Genomic DNA, 17,106 nt, shown 5'->3' with positions numbered 1-17,106 from the left:
GACACATATATAGCTGTCTACAGGTGCTGCCACCCGGTACCTGTAACACAGTAAATCTAAATTAACAAAAGAAGCACTTCTTTAAGGGTTGAGAAGTATATTATATAAAGTTAGCAAAAAGTCAGACATTGACTTCTTGGTAATGCTTTGCCACCTCAAATGGAAGTCCCGAGGAGATGGGAGATGTTCCCAAGGGTGGTGGAGAATGACCGAGCTAAGATCCTGTGGGACTTCAAGATACAGACGGGCAAAATGGTGATAGCTAACCAACCAGACAAAGTGGTGGTAGACAAATAGAAAAAGACGGCCGTAGTGACAGATGTAGCGATACTGAATGACAGCAACATCAGGAAGAAGGAACACGAGAAGCTAGAGAAGTACCAAGGGCTCAGAGAAGAGCTGGAGAGGATGTGGAGGGTGAAGGTAACAGTGGTCCCAGTGGTATTTGGAGCACTAGGTGCGGTGACTCCCAAGCTAGGCGAGTGGCTCCAGGAGATCCCAGGAACAACATCAGAGATCTCTGTCCAGAAGAGCGCAGTCCTAGGAACAACTAAGATACTGGACAGGACCCTCAAGCTCCCAGACCTCTGGTAAAGGACCCGAGCTTGAAGACCGCCCGCAGGGGTGAGAGGGGAATTTTTATATATATATTGCATATTTTAGCATTCCTTGGAAAGCTTGGCTTAGTGGACATAAATATGGGATATTCAAAAACTAAAGACTTTGTTGATGTCTGAATTTCATTGGTAGCATCATGGAATTCCCATTCAAGGTTTTTGAGTGTGGGGTCTTTACAATATTGGATGGATTCATAGAAAATCTGGAACAGGCATTCATGCAGCTTAGAGGCTGAACCTCTTGACTTTCCTGATCTCCTGTACACATATTATTTTTCCAGTCACAACATTGCTCACTAGTGTTTATATTATCCCCATCTGATTCTTGTTCTTAATGCTAATTACTAAATACTAGTATGTTATGGCGTTATTTTTGTGCCACTATTCTGAGTGCACGTAAAAAAAAAATTGAGCGCACGTAAAAAAGGTTTGCAGGTGCAAGTGTTGCATTTTGAGGAGAAATTTATTTTGAGTGAAGAAAAGCTGAATTTGAGTGAACAAAATTCATTGCTGCGTGCAGAAAATGTATTTCAGTGTTTGCTGTTATCCACACACACACAACAGCAGCCCCTCTCGCTCGCTCAGTTTTTGCACTTGCGCTTGCTCGCAATGTGTTGCTCGCGCTCTCAACATTTTTGCCCGCGCTCAACTCTTTCTGTACACAGTTATATTTGTGCCACAAAACCAGCCAATCACAGACTTGGATGCAAAAAAATCTGATTGGCTGTTTTGGTCTCCAATCAGCTCGAAATGACGAAATGCAATATCCCAGAATCCATTTCGTCCAAAACTCAAACGAGGCAGTGGCGGAGGAACACAGAGTGGCGGAGTTTGAAATATTAATCTTTCTGGGTCACAAAATAAACTTTTAAGATATTTTCATGCGAGAATGGTGCTGTGTAAACTTCAAATATCTGCTTGATTCATCAAGACATCACATAAGTGCTCTAACGTTCTCGGAGATGCCTGTTACCCACCAGCTGACCGCATAGCTGGACTGGCCATTGGGCATCCCGGACATTTGCCCGGTGGGCTGATGGTGATTTTTCATTTTTATGTTTGTTTGTTTGTTTGTTTTTGTAATGGTATAAACAATGAAAGGTGGTGGACTAGGCAATTGGTCATGATCAACTGTGGGCTGGACCAATTACAATACATCCGTATTGAGAAGAAAAGGAACGCGATTCGTCCTGTACTTCAGCTAGAATGGAAAAAAAAAGACACAAAGCTGGAGTTATTCTGTGTTTTTGCCGCACAACTGCCTGTTCTTCTCTCATTCTCTCCCCTCCCTCTCCTGTTGCTACTTCAATCATGAAACTGGTCAATGATGAGCTGATCGTCTCTCTTGTTTGATTATCTCCCACTTTGCGCCAGAAACAGGAAACCAGCAGATGTTGCGCTAAACAACAACAGCAGCACGTTCAAGCTTGATCAGTTGTTGTTAGAATTAATTTAATATTACTTTTTAGTATCAGCTGATGTTTGCTGAAGCCACAGCTGTAAAAGCTGCTGCTCATGATATCGGTTTGGAAACATGAAGGTGATACAAATCATACATATACACCAACAAGACAGTGTACATCACTGTCACAACAGCGTTTGTTTTAGTTCAAAGGCTTTATGGTTTTTCCTATAATACCTGGTGGTGTAGTCGGTGATTTTTTTGTCAGTTCAGCCTTTTATATCATGTTTAACCCGAGTGACCAACTGGTCTGTCACGGCTGGGGCGGCAGTCGTGTGGAGGGTGAGAAAGGAGGATCCAATATCAGACAATGGCGGAGGTGCAAGTGGGTTTTATTTACAGTGCATAAAATCAAGATGTGGGCAGAGCCGAACATAAACCTAAACTGGGAAAACTAATACAAAATGGAGGACATGGAGCGAGGAGCAGAGAGTCACGAAGAAACATGGAATAATGTAGACTACACGGGAGATTCACAGAGAAACACAGACGACGCGACGAGGAGCACAGGCAGACACCAACTATAAATACACACACCAGATAATGAGGAAATGGCACACAGGAGGGGACACAGCTGGAACTAATGGGCATAACGAGACACAGACCTACAAAGTAAAACAGGAAACACCCAGACTGTTTTACAACACAAAACTCGGGTACCCGTACAGAGCACAGAGGGAGGCACAGGTAGGGAAAATAAACACGACAACCAAACCCCAACAACCAATACAAATCAGAATAACTAGAAAATAATAATCACAAACTCAAGGCGCTGGGTCACCGACCCAGGACCATGACATGGTCAGCTGGTGGGTAACAGGCATCTCTGAAAACGCTTATGTGATGTCTTGATAAATCAAGCAGATATTTGAAGTTTACACAGCACCATTCTCACATGAAAATATCTTAAAAGTTTATTTTGTGACCCAGAAAGATTAATATTTCAAACTCCGCCACTCTGTGTTCCTCCGCCACTGCCTCGTTTGAGTTTTGGACGAAATGGATTCTGGGATATTGCATTTCGTCATTTCGAGCTGATTGCAGACCAAAACAGCCAATCAGATTTTTTTGCATCCAAGTCTGTGATTGGCTGGTTTTGCGGCACAAATATAACGGTGTACAGAAAGAGTTGAGCGCGGGCAAAAATGTTGAGAGCGCGAGCAACACATTGCGAGCAAGCGCAAGTGCAAAGACTGAGCGAGCGAGAGGGGCTGCTGTTGTGTGTGTGTGTGTGTGTGTGTGTGTGTGTGGATAACAGCAAACACTGAAATATATTTTCTGCACGCAGGAATTACAGTGGGGCAAAAAAGTATTTAGTCAGCCACCGATTGTTCAAGTTCCCCCACTTAAAATGATGACAGAGGTCAGTAATTTGCACCAGAGGTACACTTCAACTGTGAGAGACAGAATGTGAAAAAAAAATCCATGAATTCACATGGTAGGATTTGTAAAGAATTTATTCGTAAATCAGGGTGGAAAATAAGTATTTGGTCACCTCAAACAAGGAAAATCTCTGGCTCTCACAGACCTGTAACGTCTTCTGTAAGAAGCTTTTCTGTCCCCCACTCGTTACCTGTATGAATGGCACCTGTTTGAACTCATCATCTGTATAAAAGACACCTGTCCACAGCCTCAAACAGTCAGACTCCAAACTCCGCCATGGCCAAGACCAAAGAGCTTTCGAAGGACACCAGGAAAAGTATTGTAGACCTGCACCAGACTGGGAAGAGTGAATCTACAATAGGCAAGCAGCTTGGTGTGAAAAAATCAACTGTGGGAGCAATCATCAGAAAATGGAAGACATACAAGACCACTGATAATCTCCCACGATCTGGGGCTCCACGCAAGATCTCATCCCGTGGGGTCAAAATGATCATGAGAACGGTGAGCAAAGATCCCAGAACCACACGGGGGGACATGGTGAATGACCTGCAGAGAGCTGGGACCAAAGTAACAAAGCTCACCATCAGTAACACACTACAACGGCAGGGAATCAAATCCCGCAGTGCCAGACGTGTTCCGCTGCTGAAGCCAGTGCATGTCCAGGCCCGTCTGAAGTTTGCCAGAGAGCACATGGATGATACAGCAGAGGATTGGGAGAATGTCATGTGGTCAGATGAAACCAAAGTAGAACTTTTTGGTATAAACTCAACTCGTCGTGTTTGGAGGAAGAAGAATACTGAGTTGCATCCCAAGGACACCATACCTACTGTGAAGCATGGGGGTGGAAACATCATGCTATGGGGCTGTTTTTCTGCCAAGGGGACAGGATGACTGATCCGTGTTAAGGACAGAATGAATGGGGCCATGTATCGTGAGATTTTGAGCCAAAACCTCCTTCCATCAGTGAGAACTTTGAAGATGAAACGAGGCTGGGTCTTCCAACATGACAATGATCCAAAACACACCGCCCGGGCAACAAAGGAGTGGCTCCGTAAGAAGCATTTGAAAGTCCTGGAGTGGCCTAGCCAGTCCCCAGACCTCAACCCCATAGAAAATCTGTGGCGGGAGTTGAAAGTCCGTGTTGCTCGGCGACAGCCCCAAAACATCACTGCTCTCGAGAAGATCTGCATGGAGGAATGGGCCAAAATACCAGCTACTGTGTGTGCAAACCTGGTAAAGACCTATAGTAAACGTTTGACCTCTGTTATTGCCAACAAAGGTTATGTTACAAAGTATTGAGTTGTATTTTTGTTATTGACCAAATACTTATTTTCCACCCTGATTTACGAATAAATTCCTTACAAATCCTACCATGTGGATTCATGGATTTTTTTTCACATTCTGTCTCTCACAGTTGAAGTGTACCTCTGGTCCAAATTACTGACCTCTGTCATCATTTTAGGTGGGGGAACTTGCACAATCGGTGGCTGACTAAATACTTTTTTGCCCCACTGTAATTTTGTTCACTCAAATTCAGCTTTTCTTCACTCAAAATAAATTTCTCCTCAAAATGCAACACTTACACTTGCAAACCTTTTTTACGTGTGCTCAGAATAGTGGCACATAAATAACGCCATATTATGTCAGCATGCTGAATAATAGCATTGTAATTGGGAAGCGTGGTAGTTGATGGTATTCGTGTTAAGCTATGAGTACAAAGCCATGTTGTTTTATATTTGTAGCCAAGCAATCACACATGGACAATAAAGGATGCATGTAAGGTTTGAGAGAGATGACTTTAACCTCAGCATACTAAATTCCATAATATGGCAGATGATTACCAAAAGGAAGTCATTAGGGATGTTGGATTTGCTGCTTTGACATTGACCAGCTGGCACCAGAAGGTTCAAGAGGCAGAGTGTCTACATGGTCTGAGTCTCACTGGAGCCAAACTCACCACTGGCAACTACTGGTTTTACAAGTTTCCAGAATCAGCATCTGTGGCTGCCCACCTCTCCGCTGAGGAAGAATTTGTCATGGATGATTACCTTAGTGACAGTGTTATCAGGCATTACTCCACCCAGAAGCCTCTTCTTCCCCCAAATAATCAAAATCCATTTCTCACACACATATCGCACGGTGACACATCTCTAGCACACTGGGTGATATCTCCCTCCCCAGAGAGGCTCAGTGCAGGAGAGACAAGTGAGAGTGAAGGGTTTTATGTGGGCTTAGCCCCTCGGGGACACAGTCCTCCTAATCACCCACAATCACAGACAGCAGAACAACTTCCATGAACCTAAAAAGGTTTCCTCAGTTATTTGTTTCTTCTTGTTGTCTTGTGTTGTTTCTTGTTACATTTTCAATTGACTGCACACTTGCTGTTAACGTCGTTTACACCTCTGCACACTGTCATTCGCGTTCTGTGTTTTTGGACAGTTATGAAAATGGAAAACAATTTCTGCTCCAATGACAAGATGTGTAAAACAGCTTGGGATCCTTTCAGCTTTATGTGAAAAATACACCATCTTATCTGCACTATTAATATTCAAATCTGCAATTCTTGTTACTCAAATACACAGATTTTTATCACTTGAAAGAATAGGATTTTAAAAGAAAACCTCGCAAACACATTATCATATATGAATTTTAGCTTTTCCTCTGAGAATTCAGATGTGAAGAAAAGCACATAGAGCTAAAAAATCAAACGAATGTATAGCAACTTTTTTTTTAAAGCCGTTTCACACAGAATGCTTTTATTTTGATGTAATTATAGGAAGAGCATTTTAGACTTATTCCTATTTCGTCTTCTGACTTTGTATAACTGGAGCCTATCCAGCTGGTTCTAATTGGTAACATGTGTATACTGAATATTTAAAAGCTAATTGGGTTGATGTCTTACAGTTTGAGAGAGCCTGTTTCCACAGCTTTGATCTACCTGAGCTATGCAGACCTTTCAAAACCTGGTCTGGTCTGTAAAGGATGTAGAATGAACCAGGTGGAAATGTGTTAATTATGAATTCCTTTCACCACAGGAGGGTGATCTCTCTCCGCGACCTCTCTATCACAGCAGCTGTTGGCCCTTTGCAGCCACTTTTCAGGGGTCAGGGTTGTCCGTGTGCTGCCACTGAATATGATGAAGTGTTTGTGACAGGTAAGACACATCTTTGTTTTGACAGTTTTGGCGGATGTGTTAATTAGGGACTTTCTCAAATACCAACGGATAACACAGCAAAACAGTAAGATGTTACCCGTGACATTTCAGTGTCAAAGTCCAATAATCATTTTATACAATGCATGACATTTTGACAGGATTCAGTATCTGAATGGCAGCCACTCCACCCCCACAGTATATGTGCCACTCTGCTAATTAGGTCTTTACATCTGTAAATGTATCTTTTGACATCTCCCCTTCATGTCTGCTCCATACCCAACCTTTCTGACTTCTAAAAGTCATGCAATATGAACTGAAAGAATGCAATCTAATGTGCATCCTCCACTGTTTAAAGTTGCCAGGCTCTTTTGAAGTCACCTCTCTTCTTTGCTTTGCTGAGTAAGGACCTCTGAAGGTAGTGAGTAAATAACAGCTTTGAATTAAACCTAATTAACCCTTTTTCTCTGAACTCACATCACCTTAGGTGTGCGTGTCAGCCTTCTTGTTTCATCCGCCCTCCAAACTGGAGATGTAGAGATTGGATTTTAGCAAACATTAAAGAGTGTAGGGACTGCCTTGGCTAATCAAGCTAGCTAATAACAGAGACCATTCTGATAACAGAGTTGTCGATCTTCCCTGAAATCTTTCAGTTGCAATTTAAAGGTCACAAAGGCTGGTTAAGAAAGCTAGAAGTATAAATCAATATAAACAATATCCCGTGTCATTTCAAAGTGATCTACTATCAGTTTGACAAACAGTCTATCAGGCTTAAGGTGTCATGTTTTGTGCTAACCTGCCAACCAGTGAGATGGTTTTAACCCATGAAACTCTGGGTGATTTCAGTTCTTAGTGTATTCAAAGATGCTGACTGTTGCAGTGAATTATGAATCCAGCTTGTCTGGAAACTTCCTATTATGTTTCTGAATCAATGCTACATGACAGTTTGCAGTATGCATCATGCAGGTTTAGAGTTCATATAAGCTTTCCTGAAAATTATGTGTTCGTAGAGTTTACTGTATGTTTTTCTTGGCAAGAAAAGTGCAGTGACTCTCCCATATAATTACAGGCTCGTCACATCATTACTTCAGTAACTTTATCATGTACTATATGTTTATCTTCATCTTTCCCATTCTTCTGTGGGGCATACAGAGCAATTCAACTTTCCTCTGTCAGAAACATGCCAGATGTGATTTGTATGGTAGCCATGTGTTGGTTCCAGTGGTTTAGAAGCATATTCTGATTGTAATGTATTTCAGGATGCACAACAGAGTTGTGGTACGAATGACAAAATTTCACGTTGTTGCATCATATAAAACCTCAGCTGTAGAGAATACAGTTGTGTTTTTGCACATACCAGACCAAATTCCACAAGTGAGCTAACGTAGCTCGCAAGTATAGCTGTAGTTGTCTTCACGTCTTTTCTTTTGCAATAAATTCTTATGGACTTGTGTGTACACAAACAGATGCACACAAAGACACACACTTACATATGTGCATATTGCATATGTATCACCTTCCGTGCAGAGTTAAAGACAGTAGCAGCACAAAGTTTGCATTGAGGTCAACTCTATTTAGAGTGCAGACAGCCAGACTCCTGGAAGCGGCAGCAAAAACGACTGAGTGATACACAGGAGTGGCGAGGGAGAGGTGGCTGGTAACCTGAAACCAGGCAATCGTGGAAGTCGCAACACTGACAGGCATGCATGCATTTAGGCTTACATAGATTCATGTATGTGTGTGTGGACAGCCCAGCTTCTAAATTAGAATTTTCCAAATCCATCTGTGACAGGAATGTGGGAGACATGTATTTCCGGTGGCTAACCAGAAGGGTACAAAATGCCACTAGTTAAAAAAGACCCAGATACATAGGGAGAATTTTTTTTTTTTAATTACTGGAATTGGAATTAACTCATTCACTGCCAGCCATTGGCAGTGAATGAGTTAAAAGGCTGGTTAAAAAAAAAGAAAAAAAAAAAAGAGGGTAGATACAACTGTGGATTATGCTGGAGTAAAATCTATTAAATATTATATTGAATTGTTTCTTTGCCAATTCAAAAATGCTGCAAATGAGACACCACCTACAGTCCATAGGCTTTTTTTTTTTTTTTTTTAGCTCATTTTGATATATTTACATATACAAATTCAATTTGTATTTAGGATTTTGCTGTAAAATCTAATGAGCTAACAAAAAACATATTTTTATGAACTTATACCTCTCTGTTAGTTTTCATACAATATCATCACAAGCTCTTCCTGCGTGATGAGAAGGGATCCATATATGTACTTCTTGAAGGTTCTTATCTACATTATGACATCATCATGTTGCCTATCAACCACATGCAAATGGGCTCAAATTTTTAGCACTAATGCACCTATAATACCTGAGAAAACCATTGTGCCATTTTAATTTCACTGCAATAACATTTAAACAACATCCACAGAACTTAAATTGTGCTTGCTATATTGTAACATCATCATGTTGCCTAGCAACCCTTACCAACAAGCTAAGGGCAGGGATAGCTCAGTAGGTAAAGTGGTCGCCCCATGATCGGAAGGTCGGCGGTTCGAATCCACTTAACGGCTACCCTGAGGTACCCCTGAGCAAGGTACCGTCCCTACACACTGCTCCCCGGGCGCCTGCTTAGTGGGCTGCCCACTGCTTCACTGAGTGAATGGGTCAAATGCAGAGAAAAACAAGTAATTTCCCCATGGGGATCAATAAAGTATCCATTATTATTATTATTATTATTAAAACAATCCATTTATGCATCTATAACACTTTGGAAAAGCAACTATTTTATTTAAAGACAAGACCATCTAACATGCCTCACATATAACAGTATCAACACATCATTTGACTCTTCAACATATGAAGTCCAGTGTACTACAGTGGGCACTGTAGTATGGGCATGTAGTGGTTAAAACCTAAAAGATATTGTTACATTCGTTTCATAGTGACTCTGGTGACATTTAAAAAAAATACAGCAGCAGTAGTAAAAATATCCTGAAAGACAAATCCATATTATATGGAAAAGGTGAAATAACGAATACAAAAAAAGTGAAGTCTGAAGTATTATGGTTGAACTGTGTGTTTTATCTGTGCTCACTATGCATCATTGTGTGTGTGAGGATTTTAAGTGTGTAGGCAGAGGCAGAGTTCAGCAGATGGCAGAGTTCACTTGGGTGACGCACAAGAAAATAAGTTATTTTTGAGCCTTGAGATGAGGCCTATATGGGCTTACGTTGTAATAGTCATTTGTTTGATTGATTTTTGCTGTCATTGTTGTTTTTGTTATTATTTGTTTGTGCTCACATCATTGGCACAGCATGATATGTTATTTTGTAGTGTGCACTAGTACTCAACTGTACTAGATAGTCCAAGTGAATATCCCTTTAACAGCCCTAAAATGAATTGTTTCTAATCAGAAAAACTTTGCTTTAATGTAGTAAGTCTGACCGCGCTTCAGTGCCATAAGTTAGATTACACATTGATAAGTTTCAAATCTCACAAGAGATAAAAACTTGAAACTTTTCAGTGCTACATACTAAATAATAACGGTGCTTTTTTAATGTATAATATTTATTCCACTTCCTTTACTTGTATTCACAATGAAAAAAATCACCTTGTCTGTGAAAAAAATCGTTCCTCCATAACTTGTATAAATGTGGGCTGTGGTCTTCTGACAGTCTCATTATATTACGGCTATAAATTGTGTTTTTCTAAGAAGTTATTTGAGAGGTATGAATTAAAGTGTCAACGAAGAGGGAAATTAGATTTGAGATATGGGGATTAAAAAAAAGGAGCCATCCAACCATGTGGCAGACATGTCAATATGCTAACCAGCATTTCAAACTTACACAGTGAGAGCATACTCTATAGTGCTGTAGTGGGGATTTATAATTAGTTGATACCAAAGTTACTAAAACTAAAAACTAAAACTAGATGTGAAAAAAACCCAAACTGTGTAGTAACTGTGGCTGATTACAGAACCCGTGTAACTAAGAAAAATACATCTAAATAAAATAGAATAAATACATGAATAAATAAAGTAAAGAAATACAAGAGTGGGGTTTAAGTTTGCTCTTCATGTGCTATGGATTCCTTTTTGTCTCTGATGAGTAGAGGGCCATAAATGCTCCCAACGGGGACTAACGTGCAGTTTTAAATCTACGGATGATGATTGATTTAATTAGGAGTAATGAACCGACGGCCAATTATCATATTGAATGGGGTATGATCTGAATCAGTAAAATAAGATATTCCTCATTGCGAATTTTTCAGCATGTAATTGAAAATAGGAAGCAAAGTTACAAGATTCAAAAGATAATTACTTTGTAGAAAAGCATATTTTTGGACGCTGTAAAGACTGTCATTTCCAACAATCAAAAATTCTGCCGGAAATCAGGACAATTAGATTTCAGTGATGATTTGAGACGTGGCTTGATTTCAGTTCTTGTTCAGGAAGAAAACACAAAAGTGAGAAGTAGGATGTTGAGCCATCACGACATTTTTGTCTTTGCCTCACTCTATCCTTATTGAACTTCGGCTGAGAAATGGAAAAAAATATGGAGTGTTAATTTGTGTTTGTGGATGTAGAGATTAAGTGTGTTCAGTGCTTGTGCTGCATGTGCTTCAGTGCTGCCTGAAGGTCCGAATATCACAGTCAATCAATATTAATTAGAGAGATCTCAGAAATCTCTCCCAAAATGTTACTCTTAAATTCTACTCTTAATTCTTGAAAATGCGCAGATTGTTGACTCACTTCTTTCCTTCACAAAAACTCAGATACACCACTGCACTCAACAGGAAGGGCCAGGTCTTTCGGCATCTGTATGACAATGCTCAGCATTTTTCACGAGTCTGTTGTAGCCAGTGCCATCCTCTGTGCTGTTGCATGCAGGGGCAGCAGGTTGAGGGTCACAGATGCCAACAGACTCAATAAACTGATCCGCAAGGCCAGTAATGTTGTGGGATGGAACTAGACTCTGTGGTGGTGTCTGAGAGGCAGATGTTGTCCAAGATAAGGACAATGCTGGATAATGCCTCACACCTACTCCATGATGTGCTGGCTAGTCACAGGAGCACATTCAGTGAGACACAGAGATTACCAAAAAGCACCACTGAACAACACAGGAAATCATTCCTGCCCATCTCCCTCTACAACTCCTCCATATAACACACTGTGCACACTGCAATAGTTACACCCGTGGCACATGCTTTACAGTAAAATATCAAATGACAAAGTTTCACAGTTTAGAGTTTAATGTCAATCATATATTTCACCTCTGTAATATTCTTGATATTTATAATTGAGCAATTTATATATATTAGAGCCATTTCTCAAATTTGTAAACTTTGTAATATATCATATTATTTAATTAGCTCAGTCTGTTACTGTTACTGTCTTGGAGCAACTGTAACCCACGTAACTTCCTTATGGATTATTAAAGTATTATGATAATCAGTTTTGAGACATTTCATTGTTGTATTTGCATTGTAAGAACAGATGAGACACGTGAGACACGTAGATTAAAGCAATTTGCAACTCCAGTGGTTAGTCCTAGGCTGTCCTAGTCCCCCCACAGCGGGAATGTCCTTCCCATGCCTCAGGTCCTCTTGCTTCCACCACACTTAACCTAACACATGTTAGGTTAAGTGTGATTCTAAACTGGCTTTAAGTGTGGATGTCTGTCTCTATACAGTATGTTAGCCCTCCAATAAAGTGGTGACCTATCCATAGTGTGCCCCATATTTGGCATAAGACCATACACACGTGAGACTCCTATATGTATGTGAATGATTCAGTCTAGCATAATGCTAGCGTATAGATGAAGGAGTGAATTGTACATAAAGTGCCAACCTTCAAAAGAACAATAAAAGTTGACAAATTAATAATTTTACAATTTAGACTATTTCTGATCTGTTGGACAAACATGTTGAAAGACAGTCCAAAGGTAAAAGTGAGATATCTGATCCGATCTTGGTGTGAGTAACAAAGCTGACTGTGTAAGTTAATGGAAACAGGTTAGCGTTTAACAGGAATACATTAAGAACTCCATGCTCTACAGCTGTAATTGTATACAAGTTGTCGTGCTAATATTTGTTATTTCAGTAGCTATAAGTATACCAAGAAATGTAATAGTAATGTTGATTAAATGTAATTTAACTGAGTAACTGATCCACCCATTCACCTTCATATTTTGCATGCATTTTTAAATCTTGCTCAGAGCACAGTAAATGAATCTTTAAGTATCTTTAAATAGACATAATTTAAGTATTTTAACTGTATATGAGACATTTGTGGAATAAAAGACAACTTATCATTTGCAGCTGGTCTCACACATCAGCAGCTCTGACAAAATGGGACTTTTTGATTTTCCCAGAATGATAGTGGTGATGAAACCAGTGATGAATGCCATTTCTAACAGAAAAAATGAAAAACAAATTTGTCTATGCAACAGAATGTGTGGGTTTATTTTTGTAAATATAAGAAAGATTTACTATAGCTTGATTAATCACTCTTAAATAAATGTTATTGTGCATATTTTTTTATCTAATCTAATAAGATTAAAATGTGTATTTTCTAATAAACATACCGTGCTCCTAATGACAGTGTCAAAGAGCAATAAATGTTCAAAAAGCGTGGTTACATTTAGCACATTCAGACCGAAAGGGTCTGTTGTGCAACCTGTAGAAACATGTAGCACATGTGCATTGCACACAGGCTGAAGATGCTTACCAACCTTTCACTGGAACAGTTATATTATCTGTATATTATCTGAACTTCCATTCATAGTTTCTAGCTAATAACTAACTGTGTAGCTATAGATGTGTTCAGCAATTTATTCTGAAATTATAAAAGCATCAATTAACGGTTTAAATAATCAGTTTCAACATTAAGGTTTCAGTTGGACCCATTTAATAAACACCAGCTTATCATTTAATGTCATATTTTGTCAGACAAATCTTTGACACTAATATTTCTTATGTGCGTCTTCTTATTAAATTAATAAATAAATACCGAATCAATAAGCAGCATTGGTAACAGTAGTGCGATTAAATCTTCACAACAGCCTTCAATAATGGATGTTCTTTTTGCTACTTGCTGAACAGAGAAAATGCCTGAATGTTCCATTTTCAGACAGACATAATGTAACTGATGTGACATTTGAATAACAGTTCTCCTTCTTCCTTTTGTACCCACAGAATTTCCTTCCTTTCGATATTAATTTGAATTCAGCTATTCAAGGACTTTGTCAGGGATCAACGTGGCATTTAAATCCTAATGAAACTGTAATTGTCGAAATGAAGATTGAAGAATTAGCCCTAATAATGGCCTTTCTTTGGATTCTATTGTCTTAGTTCTTTGTAATCAAATTGGTTACTTACAAGACAAATCCATATTCTACTGTCTGCCCCATATGGTTCTCTTAATTCTCATTATGACACACTGTCTTCTCAATTAGCACGTTTGATTCATTCGAGTAACCTTATTTAAAGAGTGGATTATAGAACAAAATCTACCACAGTATTCCCAGGATTATGTGCAGTGTTGAGTAGAGAACACTCAATCTTGAGCCTCATGAGGAGTCCTTAAGTCTTTTATGCAACAATCCTGAAGAACTGAGTTGGATTTTTCATGAACTGTTTGTCAAGTTTAATGTTTTCTTTTTACAGGAGATGGATAACATGGCAATGTATTAGTGATGTACAAGTATGTGGTTCCCTTGTCTCTTAGATAGGAATGGAACAGGAGTGACTCTGGGATGTTTTTGTTTGTTGGTTTGTCTGAACAAAAATGAAAAATGGAAGGAATTTTAAGTAGCCATTAACTTTGACCTGTCCCTTGTGTTTTTACATCATGATAAACTTATATGACCCTTTATTTTTCCTTCAGTAATTAGTAGTATGAGGTTTTCAGTTCGTATATATAGATTAAATATTACCTTAGATTTTCAGATACCCAGTGTCTCCAAAGTCTCAAAATCTCTGCAAGATCATTCATAAAGAACAGATTTGTTGGCATCATAAGGCCACTCATCTTGGTAAACATGCAAATGCAAAAGTTTCCAGCCTCTGTGAACACAGACATGGAGCTCCTCAATCTGCTGGTCATCTTTGTTCTCTTTTTATAAGCTGATAGTTAGCAAAAAATAAATAAAAATAAATCCTAAGACTGTTTCTGTGCCATTGCAATGACTTTTTATTGCTGTGATACTAGCTGATAGCTCATATTGAAGATGGACCTTTAATAGCTACTATATGCTATGTAAAGTCATTTGACCTTGATGTTTGATCAAACAAAAATTATGAATCGTTATCATTTATTGCAGCTTTTCTTTCTTTCTTTTTTCATTTTCCATGGGTGACATGTCCATGGGTGACATGTCCCACAGCCTTGTGTTAGCATGCAAACTGTGATTTGTTTCCCCTCTTTGCATGGTTTGTTTGTGCAGAGGTGAACCCTATGTCCAACTTCCTTTGAAGTAGGTGGTCTAGGTCCAGTTCCAAGCTAATTCAAGTTATTCATTTTTGAGGACAACATGATCTAACCTCAATCTGACCCAACTGCCTTGTGTGCTCTGTAGGTTTGAAGTAAATGCCTTTTGATAGCCACATATGCTTTGCATTCTGGAGTGCAGCAGATTTCCATAGAGATGCAGAAGTGAAAAAAATGAATGTTAGGAGTAAATTCTCCATGTTATACACTAGTTGAGAACATTGCGCCATGTTCCTGTGTTTATTTTTGTTGCTGTCACCACAGACGGAGCTGGCCAAAAACAGACCGTACGTGAATTGTAGTAACACGTTACGGTTAGCTTGGAGTTTTCCCTGCATGAAGAGAAACCAAACCATCAGAAGAGTAGATGCATTACAGATGAGAAAATGCTCTTTGCCATGTTAGAGAGCTAAATTTGAATGGACTCAGATGGTCGTTCATATTAAAAGGAGAACATAAAAAAAGTACTTCCTTGGTAACAGTCAAGTAGATTTGCTTTTTAACATTTAACTTTTGGCTCTAGGAAGACTGGGAATATTCACTTGGTTGAACATAACAGGCGCCTGCTATTACAGTGTATTTATTAACATATATGGAGTTCACAAAAGATTCTTGCAAAGAACTATACCAGATGTTCATGTTTTATCCACAGATGTGTTCCTGGGGACTGATCTATATTGTCTCAGTAATAACAACTTGAGCAGAGGTAAGACATGTTATTCTGATCGGAGACGTGATAGAGGCTGGACCTCCAGAGCTCTGTTAGCAGGAACAGGTACTCAGGCAGTTTTTCTCCAATATGTCTGGGTCCAACATAAGCAAACTGCTAAACCCAGGACAAATAACCTACAGAGACTGTAAACACACTCGCAATACATTAAAAACATGAACGCTCTGTGTACCCTCAACTGCATAGGTTAGAATTTGCATCATGGAAAGAATGCTACAGTGCACTTTTTTTAATCACTCTTTGGGATGGCGGTCGTGGTGGGGTTGGAGTAGATTTGCATCATCATTAGCAAAATGCGGGATTAGTGTGCTATTCATCTCACAATGCCCAGCACCATTAGATAAGCATATGGAAAGATACCTTCACTTCATGTTTCCATGTTATTCTGCTTTCACTCCAACTTATTTTGGATGCAATTACTGTACTTTGTACTGGATACTATTAATTCTGTAGCTTTAGTTACATCATATTTTGCAGATTAATTGCAATATTATAGCTTAGACGAGCATTACAAGTGTCATTTTTATCAAGTTTTACACATCCAGGGATGGAGCAGTCAAGACCAGCTTTGTGTTTTCCCACAAAATTACAAAAAACAGTAAGCCATTCCCTGATGGGGAGTTTATCAAAGAGGACTCTGCTGCACTAATATGCCCTGAGAAAAAAGAAGCAGTTGAAAGCGTGCCCCAGGCGAACTGTAAGGAGGCAGATTGTGGACATTGAAGAAAATCTGTTGCCTCGGTTGAAAAGCAAAGCAGACAGTTTAGACTTTCTTCGTCTGGGCTCTGGATGAGCGATATGATGACCAGGGCACGGCCCAGCTACTCGTCTTTGTACATGGGAGAACGACAGAGTCTGAGATTACGGAGTAGCTGTTGTGTCAGCCAGTGCTAAAAATTGACCACGTTGTTGATGTTGTAATTAAAATATTTAACTTCATCGGGGCAAGAGCACTGAATCACAGACACTTTGATGCACTTTTGATTCACTGTTGGGAGAGCATCTGAAGTTGGCATCATGCTGGATTTTTGTTGTTCTCTCGTTTCACACATAAAGAGACATGCCCAGCAGATGTTGGTTCTCTTTGGATCTGCCACCATATGTGAACAAACACAAGATCCAGAGCTTCTCTTAGTGTTGATCACCTGTCTGCTGTCCTTTGCATTTCCACCACAGGCACTGAAACTTGATTTAAATTGACTTGTTCAAGCTTAAATCAAACTACCTTTCTTTACTCAAGAAAAACTAAGAAGTCATTA

Source organism: Mchenga conophoros, linkage group LG6, assembly GCF_057382185.1.
Source record: "Mchenga conophoros isolate Kocher_MC1m ecotype Shallow Benthic linkage group LG6, M_conophoros_male_GT1.1, whole genome shotgun sequence".
NCBI classification, from domain to species: domain Eukaryota; kingdom Metazoa; phylum Chordata; class Actinopteri; order Cichliformes; family Cichlidae; genus Mchenga; species Mchenga conophoros.
The sequence above is the reverse complement of the archived record's forward strand: the minus strand, read 5'-3'. Positions refer to the sequence as shown.